Source organism: Cebus imitator, unplaced genomic scaffold, assembly GCF_001604975.1.
Source record: "Cebus imitator isolate Cc_AM_T3 unplaced genomic scaffold, Cebus_imitator-1.0 Scaffold234, whole genome shotgun sequence".
Taxonomy (NCBI): domain Eukaryota; kingdom Metazoa; phylum Chordata; class Mammalia; order Primates; family Cebidae; genus Cebus; species Cebus imitator.
In genome coordinates, this window is record NW_016107549.1 from 1242795 (window position 1) to 1252559 (window position 9765).

The 9765-nt window shown below is 47.0% G+C and overlaps 1 protein-coding gene across 20 annotated transcripts in view; it reads left to right on the forward strand.

Annotated features, from left to right (window-relative positions):
• Window positions 1–9765, forward strand: part of CACNA1A (calcium voltage-gated channel subunit alpha1 A) — a 293742-nt gene that overhangs the window by 201466 nt on the left and 82511 nt on the right. The gene's annotated exons all lie outside the window — the stretch shown is intronic.

The following is a 9765-nucleotide window of genomic DNA, read 5'->3' on the forward strand; positions in this document are numbered from 1 at the left end:
GGACAGATCACTTGAGGTCAGGACCTCAACATGGTGGTCTCGAACAGCTAGCCAACATGGTGAAACCCTGTCTCTACTAAAAATACAAAAATTACTGGTCGGCCTGTAATCCCAGGTACTCAGAAGGCTGAGGCAGGAGATTTGCTTGAAACTGGGAGGTGGAGGTCGCAGTGAGCTGAGATTGTGCCACCACACTCCAGCCTGGGCGGCAGAGCGAGACTCGGTCTCAAAACAAACAAACAAAAAAAACACCAGGTGGCTCTATTTTTGTTTGTTTGTTTCTATTTTTGTTTTGTTTTGTTTTGTGTTTGACTCAGGGTCTCGCCTTGTTACCCAGGCTGGAGTGCAGTGGCACAGTCTTAGCTGATGGCAGCTTCCACCTCCTGGGCTCAAGCCATCCTACCACCTCAGCCTCCCAAGCAGCTGGGACCATAAGCATGTGCCACCATGCCTGGCTGATTTTTGTAGACAGTGTCTGGTAGAGACAGGGTTTCACCGTGTTGCCCAGGCTGGCCTCAGACTCCTGAGCTCCTACTCAAGCATTCTGCCTACCTTAGCCTCATAAAGTGCTGGCACTACACGTGGGAGCCACCCCACCGAGCCTCATTTTTTTAATCTTTAGTAGAAATGATATCTCGCTATGTTTGTTGCTCAGGCTGGCCTCCAACTCCTGGCCTCAAGTAGTCCTCTCACCCTAGCCTCCCAAAGTGTTTGGCTCACAGGCATGAGCCACGGCACCCAGCCAGAAGCAACTCATTGAATCTTCTCAGCGACCCTCTGAGATAGAGCCCCTTCTCACAGACCCATTTCACAGATGGGAAAACCGAGAGATTGAGTGAGTTCCTCAAGGTCGTGCATCTAACCGGTGTCCTTGAACCCAAGCTGCCTGGCACCAGAGGCCTTGAACATTTCAGGGAAACTAAGAGAAACCCCACTGTCCTCCAGAATTATATAGGTCTTCCATGTCCTTGCTGTGTGACTTTTGGAAAGGGACTTCGTATCTCTGGGCCTCACAAGATGGAAATAGTGGGATCTAATTGGGTCATTGCCAGGATTAAATGAGGCAATGTATGTAAAGGGTTTGGAAGAGCAGCTGACACATAATAAGTGCTCCATAAATTCAGACCATTTTTGGCCATTTTCAGCCAACCATCTTTACCTAATGTTATTCCTCAGAAGTTTGGAAAGCCACTCTGTTAGGAGGATCACTTGAGACCAGGAGTTTGAGACCAGTCTGGGCAACGGAGGCAGACCCCATCTCTATAAAATATAAAAAATTAGATAGTTGTGGTAGCATGCCTGTAGTCGCAGCTATTTGGGAGGCTGAGGGAAGAAGGTCACTGGAGCTCAGGATTTTTTTTTTTTTTTTTTTTTTGAGACGGTGTCTTGCACTGTCTCCCAGGCTGGAGTGCAATGGTGCAATCTTGGCTCACTGCAACCTCCGCCTCCCGGATTCCAGCAATTCTTCTGTCTCAGCCTCTCAAGTAGTTGGGATTATAGGAGCCCACAGCAACACCCAGCTAATTTTCTATTTTTAGTAGGGACAGGGTTTCCTCCATGTTGGTCAGGCTGGTCTCGAACTCCTGACCTCAGGTGATCTGCCTGCCTTGGCCGCCCAAAGTGCTGGGATTACGGGCATGAGCCACCAAGCCTGGCAGGGCCCAGGATTTCTAGGCTGTGATGAGCTATGATCACACCACTGTACTCCAGCCTGGGTGACAGAGCAAGACCTTGTCTTGGAAAAAAACAAAAGAAAACGAAAAGCCACTCTGGGCACTAAGAATTAAAAGGAGAGGCCGGGCACTTTGGCTCACGCCTGTAATCCCAGCACTTTGGGAGACTGAGGCAGATGGATCACGGGGTGAAGAGATCGAGACCATCCTGGCCAACATGGTGAAACCCCATCTCCACTAAAAATACAAAAATTAGCTGGATGTGGTGGCGCGTACTTGTAGTCCCAGCTACTCGGGAAGCTGAGGCAGGAGAATCGCTTGAACCCAGGAGGCAGAGGTTGCCGTGAGCTGAGATTGCACCACTGCACTCCAGCCTGGAAAGAGAGTGAGATTCTGTCTCAAAAATAATAATAATAATTAAAGGGAGAGCAGAGTTTCAAAGCTCTGGATGCAGCGGGACGTGGTGGCTCACGCCTATAATCCCAGCACTTTGGGAGGCCAAGGTGGGAGGATCACTTGAGCCCAGGAGTTCAAGACCAGCCTGTGCAACATAGTGAGACCTCATCTTTTAAAAATAAATAAAAATGTGAAAAAGCTTTTGAGGCATCTTCCAGGCCAGCCCCTTACCCACTCAGAACCAGCATCCTCTTTTTCATAGTGATACCTTGTAATACTCTCTAGAAGATGCCATAGTGATTATGCACATCGGGATTCAACAACTTACCCATTAAAATAGACATTGTAGATACTGTCCTGTTACAAACTAACCTGTTCTTGGTCCTCCTTTGTTTTACCATCAGGGCATAATGTTGATTTGTTTTCATGATGGTTTAAGTGGCCCCGTTGTATGACGTATGAACCAGGCCAGCACTTCTCAAAATTGAATGTGTATGTGAATCCCCAGGGATCTTGTTAAAACACATATCGTAAGTTGGCAGGGCCAAGGACTCAGTGGAGCCTGAGATTCTGCATTTGTAATGAACTCCCAGGTGAGACTGAGACTGCTGGTCCAGGGACCGTATCTTGAGTAATGAGACTCTAGGGGACATGGTGAAGTCATTCTCATATGTACACCCGTACACAAAATCACCGTGAATTGACGGGCACAAATGATGGCCGACTCTGGGTTGTGTGGACAATTCAAACCACAGGAGGGAAGTCATCAGCAGTGTCAAGATATTCCACAATGGTGAACACCTCTTGGTCAAGTTCCATGTATGAAAGAGTCTAGTCTTTCTTCCATGTATTTAATAGTTGCATTTCAGGAAAATGCAATGTATACTAAAAACATGCAAAAAATATTTTGTGTTCTTATGAAAAACAGAGTTATGTTTAAACTAAAGGCACAGGATCGGGTGCAGTGGCTCCCGCCAGTAATCCCAGTGCACTGGGAGGCTGAGGAAGGAGAATCGCTTGAGGCCAGGAGTTCAAGACCAACCTGGGCAACATAAGGAGACCTCTCCTCTATCTCTACAAAATATATATATATTTTTTAATTAGCCAGCTGTAGTGGCAGGTGCCTGGAGTTCCAGCTACTTAGAAAGTTGAAGCAGGAGGATTGCTTGAGCCTAGGAGTCCAGATTACAGCGAGCTATGATTATGCCACTGCATTCCAATCTGGGCAACAGCATAAGACCTTGTCCAAAAAAAAAAAAGAAAAAGAAACTAAAAGCACAGGTAATTACAAGCAAGACTGTTCACCTGTTTGAGGGACATTAGAAAGTCATGAAGAGGAAAAGATAAGTCTTTCCCATATGGGACTGACCTGCACATGGTGGCGTATTTAGTATACCTGCCTCCCATTCACTACGTGCCTGCAGTGCCCCTCAGTCATTATGGTATTAGGTTTCCACGTAGTTCTACAACACCCTCCTGAAAACCATTGTTCTAGGTCATTCTTTCTTCTATGGGTGATTCATTCATTCAGTTAGTACTTACCAAGTGCCTACCATATTCTAAGCGCATGATGTGAGTTTAGTCAGATAACTGCAAGTGAAGCAGTCTGAGGCATCCTGAGAAATAGGACCAAGAAGCTGCTCCCAGGGTCTCAGGGCAGGTTTCCAGAGGAGCAACCTGAGAAGGGAATAGAGTGTTTCAGTCTAACAACAGCATGTGCAAAGGCCCTGGGTGGACCAGAAGGAGGCCAGTTTGAAGGACATGAATATTGACGAGAAGGTGACAAAGAAATTAATGGGGCATAAATGAGACTCTGGGGCTGTCAGTCACTCAGGGGAATGAGAGGTCAAAAAGGGAGTTTGGGTGGAATAAAGCGTTTACCACAGCACTCCGTATATAGTAAAGACCAATGAAGTGCCAGGTACAGGCCAGGCGTGGTGGCTCACGCCTGTAATCCCAGCACTTTGGGAGGCCAAGATTGTGCCACTGCACTCCAGCCTGGCAAGAGAGTGAGACTCTGTCTCAAATAGTAATAATAATAATTAAAGGGAAAGCAGAGTTTCAAAGCTCTGGACACAGCGGGATGTGGTGGCTCGTGCCTATAATCCCAGCACTTTGGGAGGCCAAGGTGGGAGGATCACATGAAGTCAGGCAGATCACATGAGGTCAGGGGTTCAGGACCAGCCTGGCCAACATGGCGAAACCCCATCTCTACTAAAAAATTAGCTGGGTGTGGTGGTGGGTGCCTGTAATCCCAGCTACTCAGGAGCCTGAGGCACGAGAACCACTTGAACCTGGGAGGCGGAGGTTGCAGTGAGCTGAAATCACACTACTCCACTCCAGCCTGGGTGACAGAATGAGACTCTGTCTCAAAAAAAAAAAAAAAAAAAAAAAAAAAAAAAAAAAAAAGCCAGGTACAGTGGTACGCATCTGTCATCCCAGCTACTCAGGAGGCTGAGACAGGAGGATTGCTTGAGCCCAGGAGTTCGAGACCAGCCTGGGCATTTAGAGAATAGGAGGCCAGTATACTAAGTACCCTACCATGTACAAGACAGCCTCACACGGGGACGAATTATCCGTTCCTCTTCATGACTTTCTAATGCCCCTCACACAGGTGAAAAATCTTGCTTGTAATGATCTGTGCCTTTGTTTCTTTGTTTAGGATTTTTTTTTCAAGACAGGGTCTTGCTCTGTTGCCCAGATTGGATTGCAGTGGCATTGGTCATTTGAGAGATGAGCAAGATGTCATCTCTAAAACAAAGAACAATGATCATTAATTACTCTTGCTATTGTTCTCCCACCTCAGCCTCCTGAGTAGCTGGGAATACAGGCATGCACAACCATGCCTTGCTTGCTATTATTACTAATATTATTATGATCAGCCTTCTTATTATTGAGGGAGACAAAGTGGCAAGGACAGAATGTCTCTCCCTAACAATATGCCAGGAAGTTTTTGAAAGGCAACAGTAAACACTGGAGATTACAAGAACAGCAAAGCCTCGTTATGAAAAGCAAGGGCTTTGGGGCAATTAGTCAGATTCCTATCCGGTCACTGCCAGGCTGTGTGACTTTCAGAATGTCCCTGCTCCTCTCTGGGCTTCCATTTCCTCATCTGTAAAATGAGCATAAAAATAGTAGCTACCTGCTACTCTGGATATAAGATTTAACTGAGTACATGTGAAATGCTTTGAGTAGTTCCTAATAAACGTTAGCTATTTTTTTTTTTCGTAGCGTTACGGGGTCTCACTATGTTGGCCAGGCTGTCTGGTCTCAAACTCCTAGCCTCAAGAAATTCTCCCACATCAGCTTCCCAAAGTGCTGGATTTACAGGCATGAGATACAGTGCCTGGCCATGTTAGCTATTATTAATATGAATATTATCAAAAACTCAATGAATGCTATTTTAGCAGTAGCAGTAAGCACTCTTATAAGTGTCCGCTAATACTAATACTCTCATCAATAAATGTAAAAAACGATAAGGACCCCGCTTGCCCAAATCCCACAGATGATTCCTGCTCCCTCTCTTCTTCAGAGGAAGAAAATATCTCCCCACTTTCACCCTCAAAGCCCCAGCTGGCCAGACCCCTATTCTGAACAGAAGAGCACTGCTAATTCCATTTTGTTCTTGTAGTTGTCTTTTGAGACAGTCTCGCTGTGTCACTGGCTGGAGTGCAGTAGCGCCACCTTGGGTCACTAAAACCTCCACCTCCCAGGTTCAAGCGATTCTCCTGCCTCAGCGTCCGGAGTAGCTGGGATTACAGGCGTGCGCCACCACACCCAACTAATTTTTGTATTTTTAGCTGAGACAGGGTTTCACCATGGTGACCAGAAGGGTCTTGATCTCTTGACCTCATGATTCACCTGCCTCGGCCTCCCGAAGTGCTGGGATTACAGGCATGAGCTACCGCCCCCGGCCGCTAACCCCATTAATAGACACGTCAAACACCCTGGCCGGGAGGGGCATTGTTCATTTGGCTGATAGAGAGGTTCTAAGGATCTTTGGAAATAAAACTTCATCAAGATTCATGCCCCTTAAGAGAAAGGAAAATCCAAGATCAGTCATTCATCTGTTTTTAAAAAAATGGCAAAGATAAAACTTTATTTGAGAATATAAAATAATAAAAAGACATTTTAGTTCTCTGCTGTGACAAAGCCAGCAGCCTTCAGAGGTCTGCGTTTTTCATTCTCCAGCATACTTATAATTATTTTTTTTTGAGACACGGTCTCGCTTTGTCACCCAGACTGTAGTACAGTGGTGCAGTCACGGCTCACTGCAGCCTCAACTTCTTGGGCTCAGGCAGTTCTCCCACCTCAGCCTCCTGAGAAGCTGGGAATACAGGCGTGCACAACCATGCCTGGCTCATCTTTTGTATTTTTTGTAGAGACAGGGTTTTGCCACGTTGCCAAGGCTTGTCTCCAACTCCTAGGTTCAAGTGATCCTCCCACCTCAGCCTTCCAGAGTGCTGGGATTACAGGAGTGAGCTACCTTGCCAGGCCGATCATATTTTTTTTCCTTTTTGCTCAGTTTGTCTTTTCCTCATTCCTACCTTCATCTCTCCTTCCATGGCTCACTCCAGTGAAAAGCAGACTGATGCACCTTCTATTTCATATAATTCGATGGCTGCTGGCCCCAGATCCCCCATACCAGGCAGCCAAGCCCAGTGGCCCTGCAGGGTGGACAGAATGAGGGTGGAACTTTCCCAGACTCTCAGCAAAAATCTATGGAGGACAGAGCTTCTGCCTCTCCCTCCCAGGCCTGTCTGGGTGCAAAGGGAACTTTTGCCAAGACCGAACTGCTCCACCCTAGAATTTTTATCTCTACTGTTCGCATCCTAATGCCACCTGCATCCATCACCATGACAACCCACTCTCCCCAAAAGGCACAGGAAGAGAGATGCTGGACCTTTTTTTTTTTGAGACAGAGTGTCGCTCTGTCACCCAGGCTGGAGTGCAGTGGTGCAATCTTTGCCCACTGCAACCTCCACCTCCTGGGTTCAAGCAATTCTCCTGCCTCAGTCTCTCAAGGTAGCTAGGATTGTAGGCGCCCTCCACCACACCTAGCCAATTTTTGTATTTTTAGTAGAGACGGGGTTTCACCATCTTGGCCAGGCTGATCTTGAACTCCTGACCTCATGATACACCCGCCTCAACCTCCCAAAGTGTTGGGGTTACAGGCGTGAGCCACTGCTCCTGGCAGTGCTGGACTTTTCAGTTCCACAGTTTAGCCTGCATGGGGGGCAGGGGTGCTTAATTCTTAAGCACTCTAATTCTATGCCCCCCCCCCTCCGCATGGGCCCTCGTTTGTTGTTGTTTGCTTGCATTTAGAAACAGTCTTGCTCTGTTACCAAGGCTGGAGTACAGTGGCACAATCATAGCTCACTGTGGCCTCAAACTCCTGAACTCACACTGTCTTCCCACTTCAGCCTCCCAAGCACCTGGAACTGCAGTCTCATGCAACCATGCCTAGCTTTGTTTCTTTCTCTCTCCCTTTTTTGTAGAGTTGGGGCCTCACTATGTTGCCCAGACTGATCTCAAACTCCTGGGCTCAAGCGATTTTCCTTTATCAGCCTCCCGAAGCACTAGGATTACAGGCGTGAGCCGCTGTACAAAGCCACCCCGTTAAAGCATCTAAAACCAGAAAGCCCAGCTCAGCTGTTTTCCAGCTGGGTGACACGGGGCAAATGACTTTTCCTCTCTGAACTTCTGTCTCCTCCTCTGTAACATGGGGCTGATCGCTACACCCATCTCAGATGGTGGTGGTTGCAGGGATGAAATGAGTTAATACGTGAAGTCCTTAAGACAGTGGGGTGGGGACATGAGGAGGTGAGCAATAAACAGGGGTTGCTGTTATTATCACCCCCGCATAATCTGATCTCGGGGTCTGAGTGTGCCCCAGGCAAGGTGTCCGCCACCCTCCGCAGAAGGATGCCAAAGTGATTAGCTGGCACAAGAACACCATGCAGAGCAGGTATTATGCAACTGGCCACCTATTCGAGGCAGAGATGATGCCAGATCCGCAGGGGAAAGGGGAAAGGGACCCAGCTTCAAAGTTCTCTCCCCTTTTTGAGTTCTCCTTGGAGACACTTTGGAAATGAAACCTCCTGGAAATTGATATTAGACCTCTGCAGGCTGAGCTTGTTAAAATTTCCCAACAAACAGCCAGCAGAAACTCTGTGAGGAAGCAAGAACAAGACAAAACAAACATTTGCAGATCCTTTTCCATCCACTCTTGGCAGAGGGCATTCCTCTGAGAAAATGCCCCCACGAGTTTCTCCATGGCCTCTTGAGTTGGTGGCCAAAGGATTTAGTTTCTCTTTGAAATTGTAACTTTACTGGGCCTGCTTTTTGGTAGGGATATCTCTCTCTGTCTTATATACAGGGACAGGCGTAATCACACCTGTAATCCCAGCACTTTGGGAGGCCGAGGCAGGTGGATCACTTGAGCCCCAGGAGTCCAACACCAGCCTGAACAACATAGTGAGTCCCTGTCTCTACAAAAATTAACAAAAATAACCAGGCATGGTGGCATGTACCCGCAATCCCAGCTACTTGAGGTGGGAGGATGGCTTGAGGCCAGGAGTTAAAGGTTGCAGTGAGCCATGATCACACCACTGCACTTCAGCCTGAGCAACAGAGCAGGACCCTGTCTCTTAAAAAATTGTTACACACACACACACACACACACACACACGCCCATACAGATGATGAGAAAATACTCTCAGCCAGGTTTTCATGTGATACACATCTCAAAAAGCATCATGGCCGGGCGCGGTGGCTCACACCTATAATCCATCCCAGCACTCTGGGAGGCTGAGGCAGGCAGATCATGAGGTCAGGAGTTTGAGACCAGCCTGGCCGACATGGTGAAACCCCGTCTCTACTAAAAATATGAAAATCAGCCGAGCATGGCGGTACGCGTCTGTAGTCCCAGCTACACGGGAGGCAGAGACGAAATTCACTTGAACCTGGGAAGCGGAGGTTGCAGTGAGCCGAGATCGTGCCACTGCACTCTAGCCTGGGTGACAGAGTGACACTCCATCTCAAAAAAAAGCAAAAAAGCATCACAAGCAGGTTAGAATTCGGAATTTCTTTGTGGATTGTCTAAGATGTTAGGGAAATGTTAGTTTAGAATTTACCTCATTTAGGCCAGGCCTGTAATCCCAGCACTTTGGGAGGCCAAGGCCAGCAGATCCCTTGAGGTCAGGATTTTAGCCTGGCCAACGTGGCGAAATCCCGTCTCTACCTAAAATATAAAAAAAGAAATTAGCTGGTGTGGTGGCACATGCCTGTAGTTCCAGCTACTCTGGAGGCTGAGGAAGGAGAATCACTTGAACCTGGGAGGCAGAGGTTGCAGTGAGCCGAGATCACCAAGATAGTGTATTATACTTCAGCCTGGGTGACAGTGAGACTCAAGATACATAAGATAAATATATTTTTATTTATAAATAGATAAATATATTTTTATTTATAAATAAATATTTATAAATATACACATTTATAAATAAAAATATATAAATATACACATTTATAAATAAATATTTAATAAATATTTGTTTATTAAACTCATGCCTATAATCCCAGCATTTTAGGAGGCTAAGGCATGAGAATCACTTGAACCCGGGAGGTGGAGGTTGCAGTGAGCCGAGATCCTGCCATTGCACTCCAACCTGGGCAACAGAGTGAGATTGTCTCAGGA